At 34.9% G+C, this 10,135-nt stretch overlaps 1 long non-coding RNA gene across 16 annotated transcripts; it reads right to left on the bottom strand.

Annotated features, from left to right (window-relative positions):
* Positions 1-4,525: 4,525 nt before the first annotated feature.
* Positions 4,526-9,745, bottom strand: LOC136208028 (uncharacterized). Of its 16 annotated transcripts, none has more exons than XR_010677014.1 (12): positions 9,622-9,745; positions 9,388-9,426; positions 8,533-8,696; positions 8,322-8,402; positions 7,917-7,978; positions 7,309-7,758; positions 6,249-6,346; positions 6,089-6,157; positions 5,480-5,873; positions 5,297-5,367; positions 5,122-5,192; positions 4,526-5,007 (listed from the first exon to the last, which is right to left on the bottom strand). It is a non-coding gene; the product is annotated as an uncharacterized lncRNA (long non-coding RNA). The 16 variants fall into 16 exon arrangements; XR_010677005.1 differs by adding an exon at positions 7,759-7,850 and having other exon boundaries at positions 7,309-7,450; positions 9,388-9,742; XR_010677007.1 differs by adding an exon at positions 7,759-7,836 and having other exon boundaries at positions 7,309-7,450; positions 9,388-9,742.
* Positions 9,746-10,135: the final 390 nt, after the last annotated feature.

Below are 10,135 nucleotides of genomic sequence, written 5' to 3'. Positions count from 1 at the left end.
ACTAAAGCAAGAGTTTTAGGTCTCATATTTTTTAAGGCCCTAAAAGTTGTAATTATAATATATTTTTAATCTATAAAAAAAGTATAGATAACTTAAAATAATAATTAACTTACTATAATAAATATTAACAGTAACATAAATAATATTTAATTTATATAATTAATCTAAATTAGTTAACATTAAGAGTGATACTTTTTTATATTATCTATTGGATTTTTAACTTTAACATTTATATTTGGTAATAATTTATCAGACTTTTAACTTTATTTTTATATTTTACATTTATGTATATAATTTATAAAAGGCCTCCTTTTCATTAACAAAAGCATAATTGAATAATTCGATTTAGCTAAGACATAGAGCCGACCCTAGTAGTAGAAACACCATAATGTGCCACATCCTCTAATAAAAACACACATGAAAATCATCATTTCCAGGCTGTGCGGAGCCAGAATTTTGTATATGGGGGCTAATTTTAGCCGTACGGACGGTGTCAGAGCCAGATTTAAGGTTTTATAAATCTAACACTAATTTCTTAAAAACTATATAAATTTTATATTTTCATTTTTAATTATGAATTTTTTTATAATTTTTATAAAGTAAAATTTAATTTAAAATTTAAGTTTTTTTATAGTCAAATAAGTGTTAAAATTGATTTAGGAAAAAAAAATAGTACAAAAGAGTTAAGCAGAAACATATGATATAAAAAGTAATTAATAATAATAAAGTTATTTTAAAAAATTAAATAGATAAATAAAAGATTTTTTAGAGGTTCGAACTTAAGAACTCTTACAATAAAACATGTCTCTTAACCAACTCAACCATCTTCAAATATTGAAATCATACTATAAAAATGCCAAGATAAAGTAAATTTAGAGGGGCTATTACCGAAACAATATTACTCAAGGGTGGAGCATGAACTCCTCTAGCTCCACTCTTGTTTCCACGGGACCTTAAGAGCCTACATAAAGAAAAAAGAAGACTTCACCTCGTTAGTTGTGAAAGGAAGAGAAAGGGCATGCAAAGCCGATCCCTTTTAGGGCGGGAAAACATGAATAAAATGCAACCGAAATCGAACTAGTCTATCCTTGATATACACACCTCGAAAGAAATAAAGAGACATATCCTTCAACTTCGAACCATCCCAAATCCAACACCCGTTCACATCTTGGAGCCCTTCAATTTTATTTTGACGTCTCTAAATAAGAGTAGACAAATGTAAAAAAGTAGTATTTTGATCTCCACAAGTAATCCATTTAACCCTCAAATTTTGGCACCAAATAATCTATTCATGCTTCAACACAACATTCCAATCATTAGATAACTTTTGTTCCGGCTTAAGGAGACCTTCGAACATGCTGTGAAAACGGGGTCGTTGAACACTATAAAGACGGGCTAAAAGGCATTTCTTACGATACAACATGTTCCCGAACACCTCATGATTCCATCCTTGTACGCCATATCATGCAAACCCGACATCATACTATGCGTATCCGACTAGGGGTTCTGCATAAAATGAACAATTTAAGATGATGGAACCAGGCAACCTGAAAATGGAAAGGGGAAATAAAATTTGGAGGAGCAATGTATCTAAGATCAATCATAATAAGGACATGATTTGAGTTGTGATGTGGAAGATGCCAAACCAACACATCAAGGAATATATGACGCCAATCAGTGGTACAAAGGGCTCGAGCCAAACAATAAGCAACACGAGTGTGGGGTGAATTAACCCGAAACCATGTATAAGGCGAACCAACAAACCCCAAATCCACCAACTGTAAGTCATTTATCCAGTTTGGAAAAGTCACACACCTATTCAACAAAACATAAGAGCCTCACATCTTTTTCATTATACACAATAACATAGTTCGATCTCCTTACCTCGTGAGCTCCTAGGCCCATTTCATGTGGGTGGTGTGGTGCTAGGTTCCACCTTGGTGGAGGAGAATGTGGTGGTGTCGGTTGTCTTTTGAGTTTGGGTATCAGAATCTCCTCATTCCTCCAGTTAGGACCTTTGGCGGGTGGTTGGATTATATTCCGCACTTCTACCTTGAAACTTTCAATGGATGCTCTCATCTCCCTCATTTGTTCTTCCGCGTGTATTTGTCCTTCGATTTGAGCCTGATTTTTCTCCTTTAGTAGCTCTCTAATCTCGGTTTTGAAATCCTCCATCTTCTTGTCTATAACTTCCATGGATTCTTGTGGTAGCCTCAGTTGAACTATTATTGCCAAAAAAGTCTCAAAATAGGAAAATGATTGGCTTTGATACCAATTGATACGAATTCGTGACGATAGTGTTGATTTTAATCATAAATCAAGAAAGAGATTTCTTCACTAGCTAAATTAGTAGGAGCAATCTAAAATAAAAGATCCACATCCTTACAAAACTAAGAGCTTAAATACCTTCCACAATTAAATAGCAAAAGATCTAAAAGCCCTTTATAAGGTTACAAACACTATTTACATAATAGGGGTAATATGGGAAGAAAGAAAACTAATGGAAATAAGTAATTAGGCCTAAATGGCAAGACAACAAATAGTTGATGGCAAAACAGTAAAGAGGTTCAAGCAAGCTAGCAGATTTGTCTTTTTGGCTGCGAAGGAATCCCACACGATGGGTGGTCTATCCGACACATCGTGTGGCCATCTAATTCAGAATGCTCGCCACCGACTAGGGGCTTCACATGACCCTTCGAAAGGTGTCACACAGTATGTGAAGAAAGCTACACGCCGTGTGAATTTGTTTAAAACTTCCAGGAACTCCAGCAGCCCACCCACACACCGTGTGGAGGATTCACATGTTGTGTGGCTCCTTCCCTGTACAATTCCCTTCCTCTTGACTGGCTCACACGATGTGTAGGTGACACACCGTGTGAGCCCTCCTTCCCTCTTGCCTTGGATTTATCAAGGAGATGCCCTTATCACTTGCTATCAGATATCAATGTTTAGCATGAGGCACGATCATGTCACCCTCATCTAATGTTAAAGAAATTCTTAATTCTCTCTTGAACTGATAGCTTCAAATGAGAAGTAACCATACTGCCTCATTTGGGTACGGTCGTACGATTCTTAGTTACACTAATCAAGTGGTTGGTGATATCCTCTTTCACATTGGAGAGTAGCAATCTTCTCACTTCACTTATGCTTCCTCAACATGATATTAAAAATATCCAACTAAACCCATACTTAGCACCCTATCATAGGCCTGTTGGGAGAATGATCTAAGTATGTTGTGTCTCATCTAGGCCCCATAGTGACTTCGGGTCTAAGGAGTCCACTATAAGATGAACCTATGACACATAACCATGTGGTGCTCTCATAAGCGGATAGACCCAATGCTTACTATTTCATAAGCCCCTATACCATTGGTTGGCTTCCAATGTCTATTACCAGTGAAACATCATCAACAACTTAGACACCTACTAGTCTTTAGTTCATTATAATTCCCACGATAATAATAGATTAAGGATACTTTAGTAGAGTGTCTTATTTCCTCATGATTTTACTTGTCTAGGTCCGCAACCCTTCAAACATGTGCAAATCACTAATTAAGTAAATTTTGCACAAGATAGAATCAATTGAATAGATTAATGCCTTATCATTATTAATAATCAAAATGTAACATCTAGGAATATGACATACACTAACATATACTTTTCAAAACGACCCTTGAAGTTGGAGCTTTTTCCCGATGTTGGCCTAGGAACTTCATCACCCACGAACATATTTTCATGTGTTGCGAAAGTCTTAACGTTCCCAACAACAATTGGTTTTAGATGAGCCCTATTGCGATTGGCAAACTCATGAACGGATCTAGAGGGGGCAGAAAAGGGCTTGAGCACTCATTGTGACTGAAAAAATCCATTAAAGGTCTATATAAAGCTTTAATTTTTTCTACAAAATCACATTTACTATTAAAAAGTCTCAAATTTATTAATTACATTTACTATTACTTATTTAATTATAAATTTCAAATTATGTCACTAGTGAAAAATTCCAACCACCTCAAAACTAATGTTTTAAAAAATGAGCTAAAACCTTGCAAAAAAAAAATATACTCCATCTGTTCCATAATATTTGTCTTTTAAGATTGTGACACAAGAACTAAAGAATGTAATTAATGTTAATTAAAAGACTTCGTTACCCTTATATCACTACAACAAAAATTGCCTATAGAGACAGTTTTTTTCGCTTGTAGGGGCGGTTAAAACCGCCCCTACAAGGTCTAGGGACGGTTTTATAAACCGTCCCAAAACTGTCGCCAAAGGGGACCGGAGCTACGAATTAGCGACGAAAATCATTACCGACGGGGTAGACTAAAAATTAGCGACGAATTTATAGAGGCGGTTTTAACCGCCCCTACACCTGATTCTAGAATCCCTTTTGACTCTAGGGGCGGTTAAAACCGCCCCAACATAATTTATGCATCATCTATTATATATACTACTTTTTACATTTGAATTTGCTACCTGCAATAATTATTGATTAATTTAATTGTACAAATCAATTCAAAAAGAACATATAATATCAAAAAATTCAACTTTTGATATATTAGTAAATTCAATACATGATTCTAAAATTAAAAAACAATAAATTTAATAAAGTATGTCATTTCAATATCACTAGCTTGATATTGCAACACTAATGTCATTTAAATATCAAAATAAAACCATTACATGAGATCCCTCTTGTTTCTAAATTGTCGATCCTCCATCCGTACGTATTGGAAACCTAGACACTAATGGCATTGCCTCTTAGTTCCAATGTTGCAACATCACGAGCTCTTTGGCAGCCAATACTGTGCTTCCCTTTGTTATATATACCTGGCTTCATATATATACCCAGGTCACTATAATTGCACCAAACAGCACGAAATGTCTAAGATCATATATATACCCATCCTTGTAGTTTGCCTCCTATGACTACAAGGTTCCATCATGGTATGCTGCATCTGGGAAGAGTCTAAGATCAACCACTCCAAAAGATAAGTTCTTGTTTGAGTATCTGAATCATGTAAATGTAGAATGTAGACTAGTAAGGAATACAAATATCTTACAGTCACCAAATAGAAAGGCTGGTAGAAATATCAATGTATGACAATTCAGAACAGAGACTTACACAATTGAGAACTCAGGGAAAAACTGACTTGCCTTTATGCAAGCAGATGAGCATGAAGCCGGAACTTCCACCTGTCATTATTAAGTTTGGTGCTAAGCTAAAATGTACAGGGAACACGAATAACACCTACAAGAGAAACTCTCACATATCTAAACAAATATGGGATTTATCTTACCCCAAAAATTCCATTGAAGTCGATCATAATGTGAGAAATCGAATGTGATATGCTTAAAGCAATTTCAAATCCTGCAATCAGAAAAAAAGAAAATCATAAGACCATATATGTTAATTAAAAACGACCAGAAATTTGAGAGTCTACCTAGGTTGACCAATTAAACTAGAAGTTGAGGAGATATGCCTTAAGGGTTCACGTTCTTGTTTCCCTCTCAACTTCCAAATTTTCTATTTTTCTCTTTGCACCAATTGAAGAAATTCAAAGTGGATGAGTTGACACGCAACTTACAGGTCTCCATCCAAGCACAAAGGGAAGTCCTTAATATCCCCAATCATAGTATTAACAAGAAAGGATACTGTTAATGTGGATAGACTAACACATGTTATGCTTCTTGAAAGGTTCAAGCCGTGATTCTCATAACTGTGATCATGGTGATGCTCAAAGCTAACATGTGGATGGTATTAGAAGAACGAGTACATTGGAGAACCGTCAAGAGAATCCTCATATAGATATTAGGAAAAGTCCAAAAATGTAGCCACTCCATCAGCGGTGCAATGTATAAAATCATTCAACAGAGCTGGTATAATGAGAAATGCACTTTAATGAAAATCAGAGTAAGTATGCTGAATTTGACCAAGGAACAGGACAAAATTATTTTACTAATAAGAGGTTGTTATATGGTTTCACATACACAACATTAAAATCAGATTGAATTAACCATGATTAATAGGAATAGTACAAGCTCAGTATAAAGCTGATTCAGCTGTCTACATGTAAGGAAGTAGAACTAACCTTGATTAATATAAGTTGTACATTTTCATCTTTCTCCCACTTCTCAAGGAAATCTGCCAGCAAAGGGACCTGATTTCATTTAAAAACACAGATTGAATTACACACAAGAACAATCTTAAACTGATAAACCCATAACAATAAGATTTGTGGGCATAAATACCACTTCAGATGAAATAACATTTAGCTGACGCGGTCTGCTAAAGCCCTCTTTTTTTGTAGTGATTCATACCTCTTTGTCCTGTATAAAAAGCTAGTTGCCTATATCATAGCAATAAGAAGACATATTAGCACCTAAAACACTCATTACCACATAGAGTGCTCACACCAATTTGTCAATCTCAAAAGCATCAGATCCTAGATTTACAAGCCAAGTTAATGCAACAAAACATAACATTTGAAACCAAATTTGTAGACACTGAACTTATCCTTATATTTCATAAGCAAACCATAAAACATAATCATGTCCACAATCTGATGGGTTCAAAACTCCATAAAATATAGCAGGGCAGAAAATGCCATGAACTTATTCCACAACTATTAGATAGATTACAAAGAAATACCTTGTTGATCAATATACTTGATATCATCGGAATATGAAAATACAGCTAACAAAACATAGACATTAGTTTGGCAATTAGAATACATTGCAACTCCAATAATAATAGGTTAATTCATAAGCTAAATTAAGATAAGTTCCAAATAACAATCAAATCTAAACATAGCAAATCTAAATAGATCCTCGCATATCGACCGCCATCAACTCAAGCTCAGATAATCGGCTACAACTCAACCTTATTGGAAGCAAGATAATCAGAACGTTTGAGAAACACAACTGAAAAACCAATAGAAAATATAAGATGGAATTAATATGCCTAATTAAGCCTCAAATTAGTGCTAAAACCAAACATAATTTACTCAAAATGGCAACAGCTTTCCAATCTTTCCAGATATCAGAAATAGGAATTCCATTTCCATCCAAATCAAACACTTTCACAGTATTCAGTCAATTCGGGGAATCCTCATCCACCTAACCCGAATAGTCAATTCCTATCAGACAAGCTCATATAATCAGCTATTAATTGAAAATCAATCATAGATTGATCAAAACTTCTTTCAATAATAAGACTAGACGACGAGGCTTTGACGCGCGGTTAGTAATTTAGTTGGTCTACGGAGGTCGATCGTCGAATTAGAGACAAAAATAGGTATCGAAGTCTTACCGGTGGTGGCGACGGTAGGTCGGGAAATATTTGGGAAGAAAACGGTGGAGAGAAAAACTGCCATGGCTCGCCTGGCTCCGACTCGTTTCCATGGTTAGCTGTGGAGTAATAGAGTGGGCTCTGTTGTGGCCGTTGGTTTCTTCTGTGGAAGGCCAGAATTGGATCCAGATAATTTCGCTTAGGGTTTATATTTGAAGGAGGACTAAACTTGGGCAAATTATGTAGTGGGCTTCTAAGACAAAGCCCAAGGGACGGTTTTATAAACCGCTGCAACTAAAGGGCTGCCAAAGCCCATTATTTTTGTAGTGGCTCCATTAGGAGTTCCACGTCAGGCAGCTGAAGATTGCTACATATCCGAATACTTTATTCCCAAAGGAACTCGTCCCTTTACAAATTTTTGGAAATTGCACAGAGACCCCAATATTTGGTCCAATCCTGATGAATTCATACCTGAAAGATTTTTGACAAAGCAATCGTATTTGAGAACCTAAATTTACCTTATCGGAAGCAAGATAATCATAACGTTTCCTGTAGAAACACAACTGAAAACCAACAGAAAATATAAGATGGAATTAATTGATAGCGTTAAATCCCACTTGGTGATTTACCTTTAAGTGGATGGCTCGCAGGCTTGGTGATCAAAGGTTGCAAAGTTAAAATAAGCTCCAAGCTGTATACATTCACAAAAAGACCAAACAAATTAAAAAAATTACAGCTATATTTTTGTTGGTCTCAAAACTGAAAACATCAAGTTTCAAAGTGTGACATAAGAAAGTTTTATACTATTTTATAAAGAATCTCAAAGAAAACAGAGGAATTAGAGTCACGTTCACGGTTGAAAAATTTGAAAGAAATCAGAAAGGCTGAAACAAAGTGTGAATGGCTGAACTTGTTCGAATCATGGTATGGTAGATTCTGATTCTGAATCTACAAAATTATTGGAATGCAAGGAAATTGCTTTGATAAGATCCTAGAACCAAGGACAACTAGGCACTATATCTATGAGCTCATACTTGTAGGTGAGGATTCAAGAACATATTCATGTCTGACGTATGTTGCGGTGGTTGTTGTTCCAACTGAACCTCCCATCTTGCCTAAGCAACATAAAATGGATAAACTTAGTCATATTTGATCCATATTCTAGGACAAGAATATAGCGTTCAATTTTCCAATATAATGTTAAGTTGTAGTCAATTGAATTCTAGGTTATAATATAGAGCATACCAAACAAGTGTAAGAAGCTTGCATAATCTTGGTTCTGCAGTAGCTTCAACTAAATCAGCACAACACCCTATCACAGATTTCTCTCATAGTCAACATGTATGAGACAGCCATAGAAAGACATGTGCATACCTTGAGATTTATTAGTGGTTTTTCACCTTCATTCCCTGCATAACCAAAAACATACTACTGAATTATTGCAAGAAAGCTCATAGTTCACATGGAATATAATACACAACCTGAATTTTGTAGCATTGATACTTTGAAACAAAATGATAAGACTAAACTAATACCTAAAATTCATTTTGTAGCATTGATACTTTGAAACAAAATGAAGGGCTAAATTGACTAGTAATCTTATTTAGAACCCTATAGCCCCTCCTACTACAAGTATGCTCAGTAGTACCATTGCCCTAATTAAACAACTTGGACCAGTTTGAATCAAACACTTAAAAACTACATTTCACATGGCATTATGCAGTAAAATGCTAAATCCAAATATAGCTAACAAAACCAAAAGAATTACTAATTATATATAGTCTTTCAAATTAAGAAAGTCATTTCACAATAATATTAGAATTGAAAGTAGAAAATAATGAAGATAAGACATTTTCCAGAACATGAGTCATTACAAAGACCTGCACACATATAGGATGGAAATTGACAAACTTTAGAATAACTAACTTATGTAATTAAAAAACCTGAAAAAATAAGAAGCGAAGCTGTTAATGTGACCAATAAGTTGAACACAAACATGAACAATCAATGGCTAATTTACACTAAATTTATATAAAAAATCAAAATCAAAATATTAAAATCCCAGCTAGACCGCAACACACAAACCAAATAAAAACGCACCTGGTTCAAAATCGCAGCACACCTTTAAACATTTGAGATCTGAACAGAGAGAAAAGAGAGTTAGAGGAGGTAAAAGGAAACCGAGAACCAAGAAGTACTCATACGAACTCGAAGATGAAAAAACGAACTCGAGAACAAAGAAGTACTTCAAGCAAATCACAACTGTATTTGATTTCTCATATGAAATCAATCGAGGTGGCTATTTCATGATATTGAAGAATAAAAGAAATCGACCTAATTAGGTTACTGAAGAACAAGAGAAATTGAAGAATGATGGATTGAGATGGCTGGGAATCCATGATTGAGATGGCTGAGAAGAAGAGTATGGATGTGGCTGTGAGTGTTTTAGGTATCGGAGAGTTCAGATGGCTGGAATAAATTCAGCCCATAAATTAAAATTCTAAACTCGTAGGCCTTTTTAGCCCAATAGAAACACCTTATAAAATGTCACTAATTTGGAAGCTGCAGTAGTGAGATAGAAAGCCCATGGGCGGTTTTGTAAACCACTGCTAACAAAAGGCTGCCAAAGCCCATTTTTGTTGTAGTGTATTAATTGTATCTATTTATTAATTTTTATTTATTCCTAAAATAAAAAGACAATATAGATATATTTGGTAAAACATCAATTAATGTATATGGATCGAATCAAAATGTCAAACAGTATAGAACAAAAAAATTTCTCTAGAAAGACAAATATTATGGAAGTGAGGGAATACAATACACTAAATTTCAAAGTTACATTGATCAA

Source organism: Euphorbia lathyris, chromosome 1 (assembly GCF_963576675.1).
Source record: "Euphorbia lathyris chromosome 1, ddEupLath1.1, whole genome shotgun sequence".
In the NCBI taxonomy this organism is placed as follows: Eukaryota; Viridiplantae; Streptophyta; class Magnoliopsida; order Malpighiales; family Euphorbiaceae; genus Euphorbia; species Euphorbia lathyris.
The sequence above is the reverse complement of the archived record's forward strand: the minus strand, read 5'-3'. Positions and strand labels throughout refer to the sequence as shown.